This window comes from Hibiscus syriacus, unplaced genomic scaffold, assembly GCF_006381635.1.
Source record: "Hibiscus syriacus cultivar Baekdansim isolate YM2019G1 unplaced genomic scaffold, ASM638163v2 tig00110683_pilon, whole genome shotgun sequence".
NCBI classification, from domain to species: Eukaryota; Viridiplantae; Streptophyta; class Magnoliopsida; order Malvales; family Malvaceae; genus Hibiscus; species Hibiscus syriacus.
This window is the reverse complement of record NW_024062823.1, coordinates 1,098,086-1,121,392: the sequence shown is the minus strand read 5'-3', so window position 1 is coordinate 1,121,392 and position 23,307 is coordinate 1,098,086. Positions and strand designations below refer to the sequence as shown.

At 34.0% G+C, this 23,307-nt stretch overlaps 1 pseudogene; it reads right to left on the bottom strand.

The window, feature by feature from the left end:
* Positions 1-222: 222 nt before the first annotated feature.
* LOC120138289 lies at positions 223-905 on the bottom strand (annotated as a pseudogene).
* Positions 906-23,307: the final 22,402 nt, after the last annotated feature.

Sequence of the window (23,307 nt, the reverse complement as noted above, 5' to 3'; positions counted from 1 at the left end):
GTTAACTTCTTCTTCTTTGTTTCATTGTAGGAGAAGCATAATGCATTTGATATACAGTTGGCCATTGGACACCAATTATAAGAGTTACATGCATGGAACAAAACAATACATGTATTCTATCAAGAATTTTTTGATTAGCAGTACAACATGATTCAATGATTACCTGGTTTCTTTTTTATATTCCTTTTAAGTCTAGAAAAATGAGTTTAACCTAGTAATTAATTACTTAGCATCTCCTGACTGCTGCTGATATGGAAGGAAACTCCCGTTTGACATTGCGACAGGGAACCCTATCCCAGTACTTGGCCTGTTGTTATTAGTCGCAGCTCTCTCCAATGACTGCACTTGTTTCTTCAAGAACTTGACGTAGTGAACCGCCTCGTCCAGCATCGATGCCGTGTCCATTTTAGTTCCGCCGGGAACAAGTCTTTGAAGTATCCTTATTCTCTCACTAATCCTCTCCCGTCAGTGCCTGGCCGCCGCGCTCTGAGGATCCTTTGATATCTTCACGTTCCTTCTCTTCGGTGGCTTCACCGATTCAGGGTCTATATGAATCGGTTGCATTGCCGCCATTCGGAATATCATCTCCCTCATCGCCGCCGTCGAGTTCTTGTTTTCGGCAAAACCACTTGCACTTCCCGGGGAAGATAAGAAACCCGGGGTAGCGGCGGCTGCTGGTTCCTGAACCGGCGTCGAACCGGAGAAAGAAACAGTGGTTGGCAGTTTATGAATGGCGGTGGTGTAGGTGAACCGAAATGCGGCAACACATTGGTTGCACCGACGAGTTCGGTTTGGGGCAATTGAACAACGTCGTTGTAGACCCCGTAGAATTCGGGGAGCCTGTCGACCTGCATCATCATCTCCATCTGATTTTGTTTTCCAGACTTTGGAGGGTTGATTTCCATGGCTTCTTTCACTTTTTCACCCTTTCAAGAGGAAAAAGGAGTGTAAGTAAATAAAAGCAGAGCTAAACTGATAGACAGAGGGCTGGGGAAGATAAAAGAGAAGGTTTTATCAGAAATTTGCAGCAAGATAAATATACAAAATTTATTCATTCTACAAAGGGTAAAAATAAATAAAATAATGATATATAGAGAACAAGCTATCAATCCAGTGGGATGACTCTAAAAGCAAGCTGCCGAATATAAAAATAAATACATGGACAGTTTTGTTTATTACTTTTATATATGTTATTAAAATATTACAAAGTTGTTGAGCCTGTTTTTTCTTTTAATTCGTTTATGGAACGACGTCAAAACATGCTCTAATTGACACATTTTATCTGCACAATTCTAAATTAATTGTAGTCAATCGTCATTTGTACAATCAATTAGATATATAATATAGTGTTTCATATTGTCTAGGAAATGACTGTCCAGCTCAGTTGGTAGAGCGCAAGGTTCTTAACTTTGAGGTCGTGTGATCGAGTTTCACGGAGGGTGAAGACACTAGTTTTTTTACATTTGGTTTTTTATTATTATTATTTATTATTATTAATATTATTATTTATTATTAATTTTATTATATTACAGGCCCAAATTACATAAGCCGAAGCCCAATTACAAATGGGTCCTGATGACCCAAACTGGCCCAAACCCATCAAGAAACCCTAAACCCAATTTAGGGTTTGTATCATCTAACCCTAGCCGCCTCAGCATCACAGCCGTTGGATCTGAGAGATCCAACGGCCCACACTCATCCAGAACAAACCCTAGGGTAATGATACCTTAGGGACCACGCGGCCGCCGTTCGCCAACCTCTGCTACCACGCTGCCACGACGCCAACCGAAGGATCCAGAAGGCCAAGCCATAGCCGCACACGTTACCCTCAACGGTGAGTCACCACTGGAAGTTCGGTGACTCACCGAACTCTACTCTTTTACTCGGTCCGAGACAAGCGCCGGTGATGGCTATAAAGCCACCACCGAACCTGCAAAGAAAAACAGAGGCAACTAACAGCTACAGAGCAACCAAATAGAGAGCAAAGATACAAAAAAAATAGAGACCAACTCACAACAACCAGCAATCAAACCGAGAAGAGAGAAGGAAGAGTTTACCTTACCGGAGAACCCTAAACGGCGCCTGAGAACCAAAAATACCGAAGGTATTTTCCTTAGATCTAGGAAAATCCATAACTTTTTAGGATAAAAGAAGGGTGAAATCGGGTTTAGGGTACTTGGATCTAGCCGGTTAGGGGCTTAAATAGCCCTCCCCAAATGACGCCGTTTTGGGGAGGGGTCTATCTGTAATTAACTAAAAGTTAAACCCTTTCCGCAGCCATCCTAATTTGTAATCCTTACATTTTAGTCACTAAATCAATTTATAATCCTTTTAATTCGGTTCTTTAATTTTAATTTTATTCATTTTAGTTCTTTATATTAAAATAATATATTTAGGATAAATATCATATTTAGTCCTTTAATTTTAATAATTGATATTTTAAACCCCGAACAACATATTTCAATTTATTTTAATTTGATATATGAATTTTATATAATTTTATTTTAGTCACCAAATTAATAAATAAGGAGAATAGCATGTTTAATCCCTGTAATTTTAAATAATTAATTACGAATTAGGTATTTAATTTTATTAGATTATAATTTAGTCACTAATTTTAAATATTTTCATTTATTATAAAGTTTTACTGCTTTTAAATATATAGTTCTAATTTTATTTTTATTATTGTTTATTTATATTTTAATTTTACTTGTTTATATTTAAATATTATATTTATTATTATTATATAGTCATATAAATATATATAATAAATAATAATTTATATTAAATCTTAATTTGATTTTACATAAATTATTTTTTTATCATATTTTAATATTTATTTATTTTTCAATATCAAAGAAAAGGGCAGTCTTAATACAACTGGATGTCCTATTCTGGTATTTTAAAATTAAATATTATAAAAAAATTATAATTTAATTTTATTTAAATTATTATAATATTTATTAATATCGAAGAAAAGAGCTGTCTTAAGGCACCTAGAAGTCCTTTTCTGATATTTCTAAATAAGTAAATATCTTATTTATGTTTAATATATTTTCTTAAAAATATTTGAATTAAATAGGATTATAAATTAAATATATTTTGAATTTTTAATAATAGAGACAATTTATAATTAAAAAGTACCAATTTTGGGCGTTATAGGGGTGTTAATCCTTCCCTAAACGTAACCGACCACGAATCCCTTTTTATTATTAAAAAGAACGAATTTTTGGTTATAAACGCATATCAGTTCATCTTTTAACTGATGTTTTCTTAAAACTCTTTTAAAAGATAATTTTTAGGTATTCGACCTACCTAACCCAAAAGGTCGATGGCGACTCCCAAATTATATTAAAAAAAACATTTATTAAACATCACTTTTCCCGCTAAGTAAAAAAAATTCGTGCCCGGACGAAAATCGGTTACGACAGCTTGGTGACTCCGCTGGGGACCGCTGGTCAAACTTTTAAAATCAATTATAAATTGTCTCTATTAATTATAAATTAAAAATTCATATATTTAATTTATAATTCTTTCTTTTCAAATTTTTTACATACTTATTATTTTTATAGTATTTATATATATTTCATTTTATTTGCAAATATTTTCATTATTTATTTTTCTGTCAGAGGTTTGAATATTTCTCCTCACACACAACACTTGTATTGCATAACATAAAGCTCTATAATTGAGTTTGTCCCTTTTAAGTGGAAGTGAAAGCGACGTCTTCGTGAGAATTTATTCTCCGTGTCAGACCTAGCAAGTAACTTTCGGGGTTCATATGCTCTATGTCTTCGTGAGAATTTATTCTCTGTGTCAGGCATAGAGAAGTGTATCCCCTCGAATTGAACTCGATCCACTTTAGTTTGTGATGGACTAGGATTAAGGGTTAACAGCCCAAGGGGCACTAACAAGGACAATTCGGGTACCTTTATTCTTATATCTTAAACCCTGCATGTAATAAACCCTAGAAACTCTTCCGATCTGAAGCCATGCCGAAATTTTATCCAAAATAGGTGTACACACAGGAGAAATGAATTCTAACTTTCCTTTTAATTAATTAATTTATTTTCTTACCGATTAAATTACATGTGAATTTAAATTATTTAAATTATGAAGAAAGCATGTTTAAATAAAGATATTTAGGTAGACATTATTATTAAATTTTTTTTATATAAACTAATTCATTTCTTTTTGTGTGTTCTTTATTTCTTCTGTTTGCATAACATCATACAAGATAAAAGGCATTGATCCTCGTGTTAATTGTCTCATTGGAAAACCTTCATCCATGGATAAAAAGTGTTCAAATCAAATAGTTCTAAACTCAGAAGTAAGACAGTGGGCTGAGGACTTACAAAGACAAGGAGGAGACAGTCTGCAAGATGACTATGTATATGACTTGGCCAATTATGCTCCAGTTTCTCTAAAAAGAAATGATATGCAAGATTTGCGAAGCATTTGGGAAAGTTGGGACTCAAACAAAAAGTTGCAGTTTTATCAGACTTACGGAGACATCCCATATTTGCTCTATGTTGAAGTTGATGATGACTTACTTCGAGCCCTAATTCAATTCTGGAATCTAGGGTACAATTGCTTCACTCTCAATAAAGAGGACTTGGTCCCTACTATTAAAGAGTACACAACTTTGCTACATATAGAAGGGGCTTTGGAGAATCGAATTTATTCAAAGTCAATTAAAACTCAACCTTTTCGAGTTAAATTAGCAAAGATTGCTGGAGTACGAGAGGAATGGGTGGTATCCCGTACAAAACAAAAGGGCGAAAGTGAAGGCATTGCTTGGACCAACATTAAAGAACTTATTCAGAGTCATCCATACACTAAAGTACGATTCGATCTCTTTGCTCTGGGTATGTATAGTATGGTCATCTTCCCAAAAGTATTAGGATATATTGAAGCTGCAGTAGTAGATTTGTTTGAGCAGCTACCAAAAAAGATTAATCCTGCTTCTGCAATTCTAGCAGAGACTTTCAGATCGTTAAACTCTTCTAGAAAGCTAGGAGGTGGACGATTCTCAGGGTGTACCCAATTGTTATATGTTTGGATCTATATCCATTTGCTGGAGGAAAGAAAAGGTTTAATACGGATTACTCACCATTAAAAGAATTTCTGGAGCAAGAATGGCCGAAAGAAATTAAGAAATATATGTGGATTAATGCCTTTCGAAATCTGCAAAGCAATGACATTGTTTGGCGAGCCCCGTGGCAAATCCAAAGGGAATTCTTTTACAAATGTGGTGATTACAACTGAATAATGCTGCTTGGATTGTGGGGAGGAATTGGATATGTACCACTTCTGGTCATAAGACAGTATGAAGGTCGTCAATTTGTACCTGTTACTGCTGGATTACATTCATCTGAGTTCGCATTCCACAGTAAAAATTATAAAAGAAATATCATGGAAGCCTTTACAGCTTGGAAAACAACTTTTTGTATCCGAGCTAAAGCAGCAAAAGAAATGCTAACTCCTGATTATGAGGAATGGAGATCTGTCAGGAAAAATGAAAATATTCCTATACTAGACCAAACTGAGGATATCTCTATGGAAGACCGCATTAAGGTGGTTCCATCAGAGATTGAAATTCTGAGAGCTGAGTTTGAAGCAGAAAGAGAAGATTGGTCAAGAGAATTAGAGCAAATGAGACGATATAAAGCTATGTTGGGTGTTGACATTGATTTTCATTCATCACAATGTACAATGTTGAGAGAAAACAAAGAAAAAGTTGATGGTGAATTTAGAACATTAAAGAAAAATTACCAGGAGTTATATAAATCCCAGAAAGCATCAGGACCAAGCCGATCAACAGTACAGATGACCAGAGAATTGAACATCGAGAAAAGTCGAGTTGAAGATCTGAAAGGAAAGAATAGCCGTCTACTCAAAAGCCTTGAGAAAGGAAAGCAAAAAATGGAAGATTTTGAGGTTGACAGAAGAGAGCGAATTATAAAACACAAAGCTGAACATCGCGAGATCATGAATGAAATGCAAAGAGAAAGGGATCGAGCCAAAGATTTAGAAGAGATGAAGAGTGACATTCTTGATAAATTTGAGGGTGAGAAAAATATCATGTTCAAGAGATTTGAATCTGAAACGAACCATCTCATTGCTGAACTTGAAGCCAGAGGCCAAAGGATTGAAGAGTTCAATGTTGAAAAAGAAAAATGGGAGCTGGAAAGAAAGAATTTCAACACCAAACTTGAGGTAGAGCAAGAAGTGGCTAGCAATTGGATGCAAAGATGCAGAAACAAGAATGTTCAAATCCAGAAGCTTAATCAAAGAATGCAAGAAGCACGAACAAAACTTGAAGAAGATCTGGATCAGTCTAGAAACAAAAACTCAGAGTTTAATGCTTACATTTTGCAACTTGAAGAGTCATTATTTCAAGAAAAGGTTCGTAACCTAGTGATCTCAAAGAAAGTAATGAGGAAAGTACTTCACTGCGAAGATGCATTAGAGATCTTGAAAAAACTCTACACAATTATCAAGTCAGAATCACTGAGTTAGAGCAAACTCTCGAAGGAACTAATGAACAATGGCAAAAATCAACTGATTTCTATGTAGAAAGAAGTGAAGAAAGAAGTAATATGGTATTCGAGGCCATGGTACAAATGAGCGAAGTTGCTAGATATGTTGGGGAACTAGCTGTTGAAGCAAAAATAATTGAGCATCACGTTGATCCAGTTTCTAAGTTCGGAAAGAAGGTGTCATGGCTAATGAAAGAAATTATAGAGCTTAATAGGAAAGCTACGCCTTATCTGTAGTTATGAACTATTATAAAGAAACTTTTGTATACCGATGAAAGTTGTTCTATGACAGTTAACTTTTTGGGATCAATACCTTTTGCATACATGCATTCTGCATACATTCATTATTCATTGCATTATTTTCTTTATGTATAATTATATTCATTAATTAAAATTTGAAAAAAATAATATCAAAAGATTTTTTAATCGCAGTTATTCTGGCCAAAAGAGAAATACAACATCACTACGGTACTAGACAAGCTACTAAGAGAGTTATGGAGGATAAAATACAACGTATTGAGGAACAACATAATAAAGAACAAGCAGAAATGAGAATGAAGCTAGAGAAAATTGAATCCAGTATTGCAAACTCACAAGACAACATGATGCAGAAAATAGAAGACATGTTTAAAAGGCAGGCTATCATTGGAAAAATGCATGAAAATCCTGTATCTTTCGACCAAGAACCTATGTATCCTCTAGGTTTCCCACCAGAACCAATTTATCACTCTGGTACTACACCTAAACAAATCAATGCCCGCACATCAGTATTTCAAGAAGCCAAACCACATAAAAATCGACAAGTAGATCCTGTATCTTCAAGCAAAAATCCACTTATATCAGATGTGAAAATAGGGGATTTTAATACTGAGCATCTAATCCCAGATTTTAATGAGCTGAATGAGAAGGAAAAAGTAAATGAAGATTTGACCAGACAGATCAGGAGCTTAGAAGAACGAATGAAATCGTGGAAATAACTGAATCATTCTATGGGTTTGACGCTAGTGAGTTGAGTTTGGTTCCAGACCTAATCCTCCCCATCAAGTTCAAAGTTCCCGAATTTGATAGATATGACGGTACCACATGCCCTTCATCCTACATTACTATGTTTTGTCGCAGAATGGCAGGATATGTGAAAGACGAGAAATTGTTAATTCACTGCTTTCAAGATAGTTTGATAGGACTAGCCTTAAAATGGTATACTCAATTGACCAAAGCCAATATTAGATCCTGGAAAGATCTGGCTAAAGCATTCCTAGAGCAGTACCGCCACGTAACAGACATGGTCCTTGATAGATGGACTCTCCAAAATTTAGAGAAAAAGAATAACGAAACGTTCAGACAATATGCTCAAAGATGTCGTGACACAACAACCCAAGTTCAACCACCTTTGTCAGAAAAAGAGGCCACAGTAATATTTGTCCATACATTGAAAGCTCCTTATTTAAATCATCTAATGGGGAATGCAACCAGAAATTTTGCAGATTTGGTCATTTCTGGATAACTCATTGAAAATGTCTTGAAAATTGGCAAAATTGAATCAAATGAGGGGTCTAGTTCCAAAAGACCTATGTACCGGAAAAAAGAGAATGAAGTCAACAATGCAAACTCTTACAACAAGGATTCATCAAAAAGTGTTACAATAACCCAGCCAAGGGTTAAGAAAGAAGAAACAAACACTAATCGAGCAGAGTTCAGAGGATCTCGAAAGGAAAATGAAAGGTTGTCTTTTACACCTTTACCAGTACCCTATGCTGAGATCTATGATTCACTATTAAAAGCAGATGTCATACGGCCCTATCCTTTGGTTCCCATGCAACCACCATTCCCTCTATGGTATGATGTAAAGGCACATTGTGTTTACCATGAAGGAATTGCGGGTCATTCTATTGAAAACTGTTTGGCATTCAAAATGGTGGTTCAAAATTTGATCAACACTGGAAAGTTGGAATTCAATTCACCATCTACATCAAATCATCCATTGCCAAATCATGGAGATAAAAACATGAATGCAATTCAGGAAGAGAACAGAAAGAAAGCAAAAACTGACGTTTCTGAAATTAAATCTCCTTTTGTTTGGATATTTCAACAACTCTCTTTAGCCGGTATAATTCCACAACAATTCAGGCCAAAGCATAATGAAGGCAAGAATTATTGTGAATATCATCAAGAGAGGGGGCATGAAATTCAACTATGTCCTGAGTTTAGGGATTTGATGCAAAAATTGATGAATAATAGAGAGATAGAATTCTTTGAAGAAGAACCAGGGAAAAAAGAAGATGATGTTTGTCATTAGAAGATTCTAAACCTAATCAGAGAACAAGTGATCATGTGATCATTAATGTGAAATCATCTACAGTGATTCCTGCACCAACAAAGCCGAAAGTAGTTATCACCACTCCTCTACCATTTTCATACAAGGATACCCACAGGGTACCTTGGAATTATACTACCAATGTTTCAATGGTAGGAGGATCTGTTTCTCTGAAAAAAAACAGAAGAGAAAATACAGAGTCTGGATTCGACGTCTGAAGCAGTGAGTGAAGTCGGATTCTTTACAAGAAGTGGGAGATGTTACTCTCCCGAAACATCAAATGCATCAGAACAGATGAAAGCAAAAGGAAAAGCCATGGTAATACCCCAAAAGGTATTTGATGATGAATCCCATCCAGCATTCAATGAGCCTGTTACAGAAAAACAAGCGCAAGATTTTTGAAATTTCTGAAACATAGTGAGTATAGTGTGGTTGAACAACTACATAAACAACAAGCGCGAATTTCTATTCTTGATCTATTGATGAATTCAGAAGCACACAGAAATGCTTTGATGAGAATGCTTAATCAAACCTTTATCCCTGAAGATATATCCCTCAATAAACTTGATAGAATTGTGGGACATATAGCCGCTGACAATTACATAACGTTCACGGATGATGAAATACCTGAAGGCGGAATGGGGTCAGTAAAAGCTTTGAATATTACCACACATTGTCATGGTCATGTTTTGCCAGGAGTATTGATTGACAATGGATCCGCTCTTAACTTGATGCCTCTAGTCATACTTCAAAGAATGCCTGTGGATAAATCACACATGAAAAGTTATCAAAATGTAGTGCGAGCTTTTGATGGCACTCAAAAAGAGGTGCTTGGGAAAATGGAAATACCGTTGTTAATCGGACCAGTCGTGTACAATATTGACTTTGTGGTGATGGACATCCACCCTACATATAATTGTTTATTAGGGAGGCCATGGATTCATTCTGCAGGAGCCGTTCCTTCTTCATTACATCAGAAATTAAAATTCGTTGTTGATGGACAACTAATATGCGTAGGAGCTGAAGAAGAAATCATTGCGTCTATAACAAGTGATGTTCCATATATTGAAACCAATGATGATGCTCTCGAATGATCTTTCCGAGCTCTTGAATTTGTCAATGCAACATTTATTGCAGAAGGAAGCAAAATTCCATATCCCAGATTGTCTGATTGCACCAAGATGACGGTACGACAGACTTTAGGCATCGGAGCTAAAACTGGGAAAGGTTTAGGAAAGAATCTTCAAGGGAGTTCAGTTCCTGTAAGTATAAAGATGAAGAAAGATCGTTTTGGGCTTGGATTTAAGCCAATTTTCAGCAAAAGAACAAAGAGATGAAAAGAAGGTGTGAAGATAGAAAGGCAAGGTTGAAAGGAGAAGAAATCCTTTGGGAACACATGTTTTTCCCACAGTTGAAGACCACATTCTGATCAGGGGGAACAATTAATGTAGAACAACAGCTTGTTGAGGCCTTTAAAGAAGAAAAATTGACGAAAGATCAAAGCATAGTTGAAGAAGCTATGAATGGATTATTTATCAACATGATCATGAATGACAACAAGACTGGCAAATACTTGGATAGTATTCGCCCATGTTTTCCTGGAGAAACACTCAATAATTGGACCACTGAAGACCTTCCTGTAGTTTTTAATATTAACACAGAGTAATATTCAGAACTAATCTTTATGTTTAGCCCAAAAGTATGAAAACTTTTTGTTATCTTGTAAAGGAAATTATGTTAAGTTCACCTAATATTAAATATATAAGAATTTTCTTTAAAATTTTCAGATGGCAATCATTTTTACATTTTTTACATTTTTTTACATTTATTTATTTCATAAATTTACTATATTCTTTCGAAAATATGTCCGACTTAAATTTGCAGGTGTCACAATGTTAATAGCATGTTTATTCCTAAATTTAATCGAGAGATAAATTTAGAGCAGCCCATATGTCTGGAGGAAATCAATGAGTGTGAGGATGAACTGGAATGTGATGTTCCTACTGAATTATTAAGACTGGTAGAAAAAGAAGATAAACAAATTTTACCTCACAAAGAAGAGATTGAGACTGTGAATCTGGGAACAGATGAAGAAATGAAAGAGGTGAAAATTGGTACTACTCTGACAATCCAGATAAAACAAAAATTGATAAATCTCCTTCAAGAGTTCAAAGATATCTTTGCCTGGTCTTATCAAGATATGCCTGGTTCAATCCATAATATAAACCGGTCCAACAAAAGCTTAGGCGAATGAGGCCAGAAATGTTTTTACAGATCAAAGAGGAAGTGATGAAACAGATTAATGCATGTTTCCTACAGGCAGCCAAATACCCAGAATGGGTAGCCAACATTGTTCCAGTACCAAAGAAAAATGGAAAAGTTCGAATGTGTGTGGATTACAGAGATCTCAACAAAGCTAGTCCGAAAGATAGCTTTCCATTACCCCACATAGACACCTTGGTGGACAATACTGTAGGACACGCATGGTTTTCATTCATGGATGGCTTTTCAGGATATAATCAGATAAAAATGAATCTTGAAGACATGGAAAAAACAACATTTGTAACCATGTGGGGCACATTCTGCTATAAAGTAATGCCATTTGGATTGAAAAATGCAGGGGCAACGTATCAAAGAGCCATGGTAACTTTGTTTCATGACATGATGCACAAAGAGATTGAAGTATATGTAGATGACATGATTGCCAAATCCCGAACCGAAGAAGAACATATTCAAAATTTGAGAAAGCTTTTCCAGAGATTGAGGAAGTATCAATTAAAGCTCAACCCTGCTAAATGCACTTTTGGGGTAACTTCCGGGAAGCTTTTGGGATTTGTGGTCAGCAAAAAAGGAATCGAGATTGATCCAGATAAAGTAAAAGCAATTCAAGATCTTCCACCACCCAATACAAAAAAAGAAGTTCGAGGCTTTTTAGGAAGATTAAATTATATATCTCGGTTCATTTCTCAATTAACTGACAAATATGATCCAGTGTTCAAATTACTTCGAAAGAACAATCCTGAAGTCTGGAATGATGAATGTCAAGAAACTTTGGATATTATTAAGAAATATTTATCCAATGCCCCCATTTTAGTATCACCAATGCCTGATAGACCGTTAATTCTCTACTTGACAGTCTTTGAAAATTCGATGGGATGTGTACTAGGACAGCATGATGAATCTGGAAGAAAAGAAAAATCCATTAATTATCTGAGCAAGAAATTTACTGATTGTGAAATTCGATATCCACCAATACAAAAATTATGTTGTGCCTTGGTGTCGGCTACTCGAAGACTCAAACAATATATATTATATCATACTACTTGGTTGATATCCAAACTTGATCCTTTGAAATTCTTAATGGAATCACCAGCTTTGACAGGCAGAATGGCTAGATGGCAGATGTTATTATCCGAGTTTGATATTGTATATGTCAACCAAAAAGCAATAAAAGGAAGTATCACAGCTGATTTTCTGGCCAGTCATGTATCGAATGATTATCAGCCTTTGAGTTTTAATTTTCCAGATGAAGATTTGTTGTGCATATCCATGAATGAAGAAGTCGGAACAAATGATGCATCTTGGAAGCTTTACTTTGAAGGAGCATCCAACGCCCTGGGACGAGGAATCGAGGCAGTGTTAATTTCTCCAAAAAATATTTATTATCCCTTTACAAGTAGACTGGAGTTCTTTTGCACCAATAACATGGCGGAATATGAAGCTTGTGTCATGGGATTGAAAGTAGCTATAGAAAGAAAAATCAAATGTCTCAAGATATATGGAGATTTATCGTTAGTGGTGTATCAATTACGAGGTGAATGGGAAACAAAAGATCCCAAATTGTTGGAATATCGAAATTTTACCCTCGAATTAGTGAAAGAATTTGAGAGAGTCACCTTCAATTATCTCCCTCGAGAAGAAAATCAAATGGCAGATGCTTTGGCTACATTAGCTGCTATGTTTCAGGCAACTAAGAAAGTTGATATGATGCCAATCAAAATGCAAGTATATGAAATTCCTGCACATTGTTATAGTGTGGAAGAAGAGGTAGATGGTAAACCATGGTATCATGATATCCTGCAATATATCAAAAATCAAAGTTATCCACAAAATGCATCTGAAATTGATAAAAGAACCTTGAGAAGAATGGCTGCTGGATATTTTCTTGATGGAGAGACTATGTATAGAAGAAGCAATGATCAAATGCTATTGAGATGTTTAAATACCAGCGAAGCCAGAAGCATCATTGAGGAAGTACACAGTGGAATATGTGGAACACATGCAAATGGTCTTTCCATGTCTAGAAAAATAATGAGATATGGATACTATTGGGCTACCATGCACACATATTGCATTGATTATGCAAGGAAATGTCATAAATGCCAGATATATGCAGACAAGATTCATGTACCCCCATCTCCTTTACATATAATGACAGCACCTGGCCATTTTCTATGTGGGGAATAGACGTCATTAGGGCAATCACAACAAAAGCATCGAATGGACATTGTTTCATCCTTGTGGCAATTGATTATTTTACCAAATGGGTTGAAGATGCTTCGTATGCCAATATTAAGAGGTCCACAGTCTGCAAATTCATAAAGAAAGAAATAATTTGCCGGTATGGCTTACCAGAAAGGATCAATACAGATAATTCTCTGAACCTGAAAAAAAAATGATGACCGAACTTTGTGCACAATTTAAGATCAAACATGCAAACTCAGTGGCATATCGTCCAAAGATGAATGGGGCAGTTGAAGCAGCAAATAAGAACATCAAGAGAATCATTACAAAGACCACTGAAACTTAAAAAGATTGGCACGAGAAGTTACCTTTTGCTTTATATGCATACCGAACTATTGTTCGAACATCTACTGGGGCAACGCCTTTTTCTTTAGTCTATGGGATGGAAGCAGTCTTACCAATTGAAGTTGAGATTCCATCACTTCAAATTTTGAGAGAAACAAAATTGGATGAATCTGAATGGATCCAAGCTAGATTTGATCAGTTGAACCTTATTGAGGAGGAAAGATTGAAAGCTATTTGCCATGGACAGATGTATCAAAAACGGATGATGAAGTCTCATGACAAGAAAGTACATCCAAGAGAATTCCAAGAGGGTGATCTAGTACTAAAAAAGATCTTGCCTATACATAAAGATTTCCATGGGAAATGGATGCCTAATTGGGAAGGGTCATACGTTGTAAAAAAGGCCTTTTCCGGAGGAGCGTTGATCTTGGAAGAAATGGATGGAAAAATTCTGAGAAATCCAATAAACTCGGATTATGTCAAGAAATATTATGCTTGAAGAAAAAATGAAAAAAAAAGGGTCAAGATGAAAACCCGCAAAGGGCATCTTGTAACCAAAGGATGGATTTGAGTTGAAAACCTGAATGGGCGGCTCAAATGCATGTTGATATTAGGCATCTGGCAATTGAATCCTCTTAAGATTTTGATAGTTTGGGAGGAACTTCACATCTACAAGCATTCTGACAACGTTTGAGATCTTTCAGACAAAAGCTTACATCAGTACTCTAAATTATATCAATTTGATTAATTTAGAAATACTTATGCTAATAATTTGTTGAGTCATTTGAATTTTTATCATTCCTATGCTTGCCATAACTTTGAATACAATTCTATCTATTTATTAATAAATTCTAAGTTTATTTTCTCTAAATTCAATTTATTTGAGATTCAATTTATTTTCGAAAATTCAACTTATTCTTTTATTTTGTAAATGGATTAACATAATTTTGAAATAAGTTAAAGATTTCTGAATATCACTTTATGTTAATACTTTTAAAGGCATGGAATACAAAGTAAGCAAATTATCACCATCATAGAGTTATTTGGAAGCCAAAAAAGAAGAAATTTGTTCTCAATTGGCAGATTATGATTATAGCCCCTTTTCAGTGTAGCAGTATGAAAATGCTTCGAATCTACAAATTCTGGCTCTACATCGAATAAGTACTGTGATATTCCAGTCCAAACATTAACTGGAGCAAGTGCCACGTTATCATGGTAGAAATAAGGAGGCCCAATAGCATCTTCTGGAAGTGTTCTTTGAGTTATCTGATCTGGTTTTGGTATAAACCCCAAAACCAATCATTAGATTTGAAAAATGAATTTGCTCATAGTAGAAATAAGGAGGCCCAATAGCATCTTCTGGAAGTGTTCTTTGAGTTATCTGATCTGGTTAAGTAAGAATTCCAAAACCAATCATTGGATTAAGAAGATGAACTGCATGATTATCTTCATTAAGAAGCTTCTTTTCAAGCTTCCTCTGCTTCTTCTTTTTTAAGAAAATCATAGCCCAAGTTTCGTCTTTTCTTGTAATTGGGATCATTGTATAATGGCTTCCTATCTTTTACCGGAAAAAGTGTGTCAGCAGCCTTAGCCATTTGAGCATCACATATAAAATCTGTCAACTCTACAATTGATGAATCCGGACCACATCTCTCCATGGCTATTGAAGAAATAGAATTTGAGTATCCCATTTTCGTCAAGTATAACAGTTTACTCTCCTCATCAGAATCAGCATTCAGGATTTTCTTGGCATCAAAAGAACTATCAATATCTGTGAAATCATATTGAGAGATCACTTCATAATTAGATTAGTAGTTATCAGAATCAACATGTTACATGAGTGCAAACTTTTCAAGAGCCTGTGCCATTGAGTTTTGTTCTCAAGGGGTTTTGTGACATTATATCTACATCTACATTTTTCAAAGATGATAGATTCTCCGATTTGAAGAAGAAAGATTTATTGGATTTCTACACAACTGAAGAAATACTAAGTTCACCAATTTGAAATCAAATAAAAATAAACTTAACATTCATGCATCATATTTAGGCATTTGCAAAAAATAGGTGCATTTTCATTCATTTTATCCATGTTGAATTTTGACAGGAATTTCAAAGATTTTAGCAAAGATTTAAATCCATCATTCAATGGATCAACATTTCCAGAAGAGTTTATAATGAGAAGAACTCATCTGAAGAAGAAGAAGAAGTTCATAATGAGAATAACCTGTTCAACTTTTTGCTTAAATTCATCACTCGGTGGATCAGCAGTGCCAGTTAGAGTTCATAATGAGAAGAACTCATCTGAAGAAGGAATAAGAAGTTCATAATGAGAAGAACTTGTTCAACTTTTTGTTTGAATTCATCATTCGATGGATCATCATTTCAAGAGAAAGTTCATAATGAGAAGAACTTATCTGAAGAAGGAAGAAGAAGTTCATAATGAGAAGAGATTGTTCAACCTTTTGTTTAAATTCATCATTTGATGGATCAACATTGCCTGGTAGAGTTCATAATGAGAAGAACTCGTCATCTGAAGAAGAAGAAATTCATAATGAGAAGAATTTGTTCAACTTTTTGAATTCATCATTCGATGGATCATCAACTTTTCCAGAGAAAGTTCATAATAAGAAGAACTTATCTGAAGAAGAAGAAGAAGTTCATAATGATAAGAGCTTGTTCAACCTTTTGCATAACTTTATCACAGCAGGAGATATATCATCATCAACTTTTCCAGAGAAAGTTCATAATAAGAAGAACTTATCTGAAGAAGAAGAAGAAGTTCATAATGAGAAGAGCTTGTTCAACCTTTTTCATAACTTTATCACAGTAGGAGATATATCATCATTAACTTTTCCAGAGAAAGTTCATAATAAGAAGAACTTATCTGAAGAAGAAGAAGAAGTTCATAATGAGAAGAGCTTGTTCAACCTTTTGCATAACTCTATCACAGCAGGAGATATATCATCATCAGTATTTCCAGAAGGAGTTCATAATGAGAAGAACTCATCTGAAGAAGAAGAAGTTCATAAGGAGGAGAATTTGTTCAACTTTTTGCTAGATTACATCACAGAAGGAGATAAATTGTCATCCCCAGTGGAAAAGTTCATAATAAGAAGAACTAATCCCAAAGAAAAACTTGTTCAACATTTCCAAATAAAGTCAAATGAAAAAAAAAACTTATTGTCTTTTCGTCTTTGTTCTATTCTTGTTAACACAAGAATGAGTAAAGAGGGGCAGCTGAAGACACTAGTTTTTTTACATTTGGTTTTTTATTATTATTATTTATTATTATTATTAATATTATTATTTATTATTAATTTTATTATATTACAGGCCCAAATTACATAAGCCGGAGCCCAATTACAAATGGGTCCTGATGACCCAAACTGGCCCAAACCTATCAGGAAACCCTAAACCCAATTTAGGGTTTATATCATCTAACCCTAGCCGCCTCAGCATCACAGACGTTGGATCTGAGAGATCCAACGGCCCACACTCATCCAGAACAAACCCTAGAGTAATGATACCCTAGGGACCACGTGACCGCCGTTCGCCAACCTCCGCTACCACGCTGCCACGACACCAACCGAAGGATCCAGAAGGCCAAGCCATAGCCGCACACGTTGCCCTCAACGGTAAGTCACCACTGGAAGTTCGGTGACTCACCGAACTCTACTCTTTTACCCGGTCCGAGACAAGCGCCGGTGATGGCTATAAAGCCACCACCAAACCTGCAAAGAAAAACAGAGGCAACCAACAGCCACAGAGCAACCAAACAGAGAGCAAAGATACAAAAAAAATAGAGACCAACTCACAACAACCAGCAATCAAACCGAGAAGAGAGAAGGAAGAGTTTACCTTACCGGAGAACCAAAAATACCGAAGGTATTTTCCTTAGATCTAGGAAAATCCATAACTTTTTAGGATAAAAGAAGGGTGAAATCGGGTTTAGGGTACTTGGATTTAGGGTTTGGGAAATTTTGGTGTTTTCCGACCACCGGAAACTGTGGCCGACGGTGGGGATTACGGCGGCAGACGGCTGCCGCCAGGTAGCCGGCTTCCCTCCGATGAGGGAAGCTAGAGAGAAGCGAGAGAGTTTAAACTCTCTCGGTTTAGAGAGGGGAAGAAAATGAGAGAAATGAGAGCTGGCCCTTCGGGCCAGCCGGTTAGGGGCTTAAATAGCCCTCCCCAAACGACGCCGTTTTGGGGAGGGGTCTGTCTATAATTAACTAAAAGTTAAACCCTTTCCGCAACCATCCTAATTTGTAATCCTTACATTTTAGTCACTAAATCAATTTATAATCCTTTTAATTCGGTTCTTTAATTTTAATTTTAATTATTTTAGTCCTTTATATTAAAATAATATATTTAGGATAAATATCATATTTAGTCCTTTAATTTTAATAATTGATATTTTAAACCCCGAACAGCATATTTCAATTTATTTTAATTTGATATATGAATTTTATATAATTTTATTTTAGTCACCAAATTAATAAATAAGGAGAATAGCATGTTTAATCCCTGTAATTTTAAATAATTAATTACGAATTAGGTATTTAATTTTATTAGATTATAATTTAGTCACTAATTTTAAATATTTTCATTTATTATAAAGTTTTACTGCTTTTAAATATATAGTTCTAATTTTATTTTTATTATTGTTTATTTATATTTTAATTTTACTTGTTTATATTTAAATATTATATTTATTTATTATTATTATATAGTCATATAAATATATATAATAAATAATAATTTATATTAAATCTTAATTTGATTTTACATAAATTATTTTTTTATCATATTTTAATATTTATTTATTTTTCAATATCAAAGAAAAGGGCAGTCTTAATACAACTGGATGTCCTATTCTGGTATTTTAAAATTAAATATTATAAAAAAATTATAATTTAATTTTATTTAAATTATTATAATATTTATTAATATCGAAGAAAAGAGCTGTCTTAAGGCACCTAGAAGTCATTTTCTGATATTTCTAAAGAAGTAAATATCTTATTTATGTTTAATATATTTTCTTAAAATTGAATTAAATAGGATTATAAATTAAATATATTTTGAATTTTTAATAATAGAGACAATTTATAATTAAAAAGTACCAATTTTGGGCGTTATAGGGGTGATAATCCTTCCCTAAACGTAACCGACCACGAATCCCTTTTTATTATTAAAAAGAACGAATTTTTGGTTATAAACGCAGATCAGTTCATCTTTTAACTGATGTTTTCTTAAAACTCTTTTAAAAGATAATTTTTAGGTATTCGACCTACCTAACCCAAAAGACCGATAGCGACTCCCAAATTATATTTAAAAAAAACATTTATTAAACATCACTTTTCCCGCCAAGTAAAAAAAATTCGTGTCCGGACGAAAACCGGTTACGACAGAGGGCATTTCATAATTCGGAGGTCTCCCACGGAAGCTGTTCTCAACCTGGTGTTGCGAGTAGCCTACTATCCTACCTCCCCTTACCACATTACATATGGGAGTAAGGGTAAGCTAATAATTCATATTGTCTAGGCAAAACCGGATTTGTGAAACATGTCTGCACTGGACTACTCAAATCTAGTATGGAATATGAATTTAATCAGGGTTCATCCATCATGAATTCATGATGGAGTTTATAACATAAAGTATTTATAACTTTATTTTACCTTTACCTTTTTTTTTGTTAAAAAATGTTATTTGTTGGATTTATAGGTTATATTGTATACCCATCTATCATTTTAATATATATATATATAACTAAATTAAAAAATTTAACTTTCAATAAAAATTAAAAATAAAATATACAAATCATATGATTTAGATGGTTAAAATTTTTTTTATTGGATTCAAATAAATAATATTTTATAATTAGTTGAGATTTATGTAAAAGTTTTAAGTATAAAATAAAAGCGAAAACTCCAAGAGTTACACACTGGTTTACATGACAGGTCTCAGAAAACCCACAACACAAAAGAGCAAAGTTCTACCTAAATTTAATAATTTTAATATACGATTAAGGAAATATATTATTGGTTTTATTATTTTTTTAATAAAATTGATAAAATATTATTTAAAATATTATTATTTTTACTTAAAACATTAATATTTTTTAATATTTCTGATAAAACGTCCAATAATAATAAAATTGATAGAAAATAATAATATTTTAAATAGTACTTTATTAGATATATTAATAAAACAGGTAAAACGTTCAAAATAATAAATTCAGTAGAAATAATAATATTTTAAGTAATTATTTACTGATTTTATTAAAAAATAATAATAAAATTGATAATATATTTTTTTAACCGTATATTAAGAATGTTATACGTGAGACTTTTTGGAGTTTGTTTCTTTTTAAACCATTTCTTACTGTCGGTTTCCCGCTGTGGCGGTAGTGGGAATAGGGTGCCAATGGGGATGGGATGCCCACGTGGCGGTGGCCTAGTTGATGGGCTGCATTATTCCACAGGTTTTATTTTATTTCATCTTATTATTGTTACAGCCTAAATAAAACCCCACCCGTCCATTTCCTTTTACTCACTCCGTTAAGAAAAATGGACACGCTTTTTGAGATGGATCAGGTTCCGTTTCAGACGCCTACCCTTGGTGCACTTTAATTGGTAACCCAACTTACGCCTACAGATGACAACTGGTCAAGTTAGCATATGATTTTTGGTCAACCCTATCCAATATGAAAATACATTATCTAGTTTAACTCAAATTTGATTTGATTTAAAAATTTTATATCTTATTTTTAACATGATTCAATCCGAAAAATATATACATTCTACTTGTTTCTGGCTTGATTTGAATTTTTGGAGTATAAATCCGACCTGATCTAATATAAAATAATGACTTAATTGAAAAGTATAATAAAATTTTTAAAGAAAATTATATTATTATCTTAAGGTCGAGTCGATTTGAAGTTTTTTCACTTTCATCTTTCACCTGACCTCACCCTCTAAAAATTCGATCCAACGTAAACCTGAAATTTTTCTAAAAATCCAGACTCTATCGAGTGGAACTCGTCGGATGCGGATTAAATTGTCATCTTTACTTAGGAGTTGTACTTATTTAAACGAGGCATTATTTTTTTTTCATATTTAGATCATCTTTTAGGTTTATGAAAAAAATATTTTTATAAAATAAACATTCATAACTGTTTTTGATATGATAAATCTTTGACAAAGACGATTTTTGATTGAAATATTTTTCGCATGCGTGATAAAATCCATGAAAAATATGTTTTTGTGAAAAATGTCTTTCAAGTCTTAAAATCGTCTTCCATTTTTTTCTTGGTTAGTAATTTTGGACTCGGTGGTGCTTTAGAGGTTTTAGTAACGTTTATAGAATTTAGGGTTTAATAAAACGTCTTCGGAGGAGCATCTTGGTGGAGATGAAGTTTTGCTTGCTGCTAGCGGCAAAGATGCTACCGATGATTTCGAAAATGTAGGTCACAGTGATGATGCAAGAGAGTTGATGAAAAAGTACCTCACCGGTGAGGTCGATAGCACCACTGTTCCACTACGAAAAACGGTCAAACCGCAGGCTTCGACGACAGTGGCTCAGCAACAGAACAACGAGCCTGGCTTTCTGTCTAAGATACTGCGGTTACTGGTACCCCTCTTGATCTTAGGCTTCGCGTTCGGCTTGCAGTTCTTCGGAAAGAAGGAGAAAACTAAAACTTAGATTACTTTCCCTTGAAGGAACTCCCTCATGAAAGCTGTATTTGCTGTAACAATGGCTTACATTGTCGTTTCGAATCTGTTTCTGTTGTTTGAGACACTGTCAGTTATAAGTTTTAGTCTTCTTGCAAAACTTAAGAGGTAGATGTCTTGAATTAATATGATGATCTTATTTTTCCGGCTAGTCAAGTTCTCCGACGATAAGTGTTGATGATAGTCATTCTTAAATAATTTAAAAATCCTAATTCTAAACAAATTAAATCATTAAAATTAATTGTTATGTTTAATAAAAATATATTAAAAGTTATATTAAATTATAATTAATGGTTAATTTTAAATAAATACTTACACTTTTTAATATTTACATAATAAAGACAAATTTATTTGTGGTATATTTGATACGCCACTTTAATGATATATTACGATATGCGACGTAGCTGTAGACTCTTTCGTACTATATAAAGATATGTTTAAAAATAAAATTATTTGATATTGTAGAAGACAATTTAATATATAGTGATACGTGGTGATATTATATTAATTCACGACAAGTACGAAACCTTATTTTATTTATTGTTATTTTATCTTAAAATAATTCCTGAAAGGGAAACTAGGGATTCAATTTAGTCTGAAGTTTTGAAAATTATAAATGACCCCGCATGAACTTTACGAATTTTACGAATTTTGTCTAAAGTTTTAATAATTTCAATGGAAAACCAATCAATAAAAAACCAATTCATATAAATTTCAATGGAAAACCCTAATATGCCATCAAGTGGTAAAAAAACAAACATTTAACAAGTGTAACAATAGATTTATCAGGTCAAGTATGTCTTTTCAGGTTTATTTCCACTTTTACGGACAATCCTTGTCTTTTTACATCATAAAGGTATTTTTCGTAATTATTTATCAAGTGTTTTCGACATTTAACCTTTAATGAAAATAATTAGAGTTTTCGGATCCTAAGGTTAATACCTTTATCATTTAATCACCTACCTTGAAATTATTCTTTATCGGTCTTTCAGTTTCTAAACAATTCAATCGAGTCTTAATCAATTTAATATCTTTTTTTTCATATTCAATAAGAATTTAGGATTAATGATCGAAATTTACAAGATCAAACCTTTTAAATCATGCATCATCTAATTACCAACGGGTACAGTAAAACATGCATAGGATAGTAAAGTATTACCTTAAATTTTAGCTACATCAATCAAACATTTAAACTTCATTCGATCGCCCTTTATCTTGCATTCAACATCCCATAATAACTTGGATACATAACAAAAGATTTTATGTTAGAAAAGAAACTTAATCGGGAAAAACGAATCAAGTCAGGAGATAAAATGCTGAAAAACAACTTACCGGGTTTGAATTTGGTGAAACGAACTTCAGACTTGGACTCAAGACGTTGAAAAACACAAAATATAACTTTTCAAAAGATTTGACTTTTTAGTCAAATTCAAATGTCTTGGTTAAAGTAAACGGTTCGGTCAAAGTCAATAAGTTAGATCGATTTGAGTTGACTTGAAGTGATTTGACTCGATACAAGTTGACTTTGCTTGATTCGATTTAAGAACAGACGGATTGACCTTAATTAGACTTGTTCGGCTCATTCCGGTATAATCAGACCAGTTCTTGAAGATAAGAAACTGGCTGAGCAGCCCCACGCGTAGGGGCTATGTGTTGCGGTTTGTGAGATGACGACGGGGGCTATTGAGGTTGGTCGATCACTCCATGAGTATTCATTCACTAAAAACAACCAGACCATGTCAAAAACCTGACCAAAACTACAAAAAAATAATCGAAAAAGTGAATCAGGCTTACCCAACAACGACGACGACATAAATAATGGTCTTGAAGCATCTCACTTGTTGGTTTCTGGTCGTGCGATGTCGAGGACTCCAGTGGTGGGGTAAATGAGTTGAACAGACGATGGACGTGG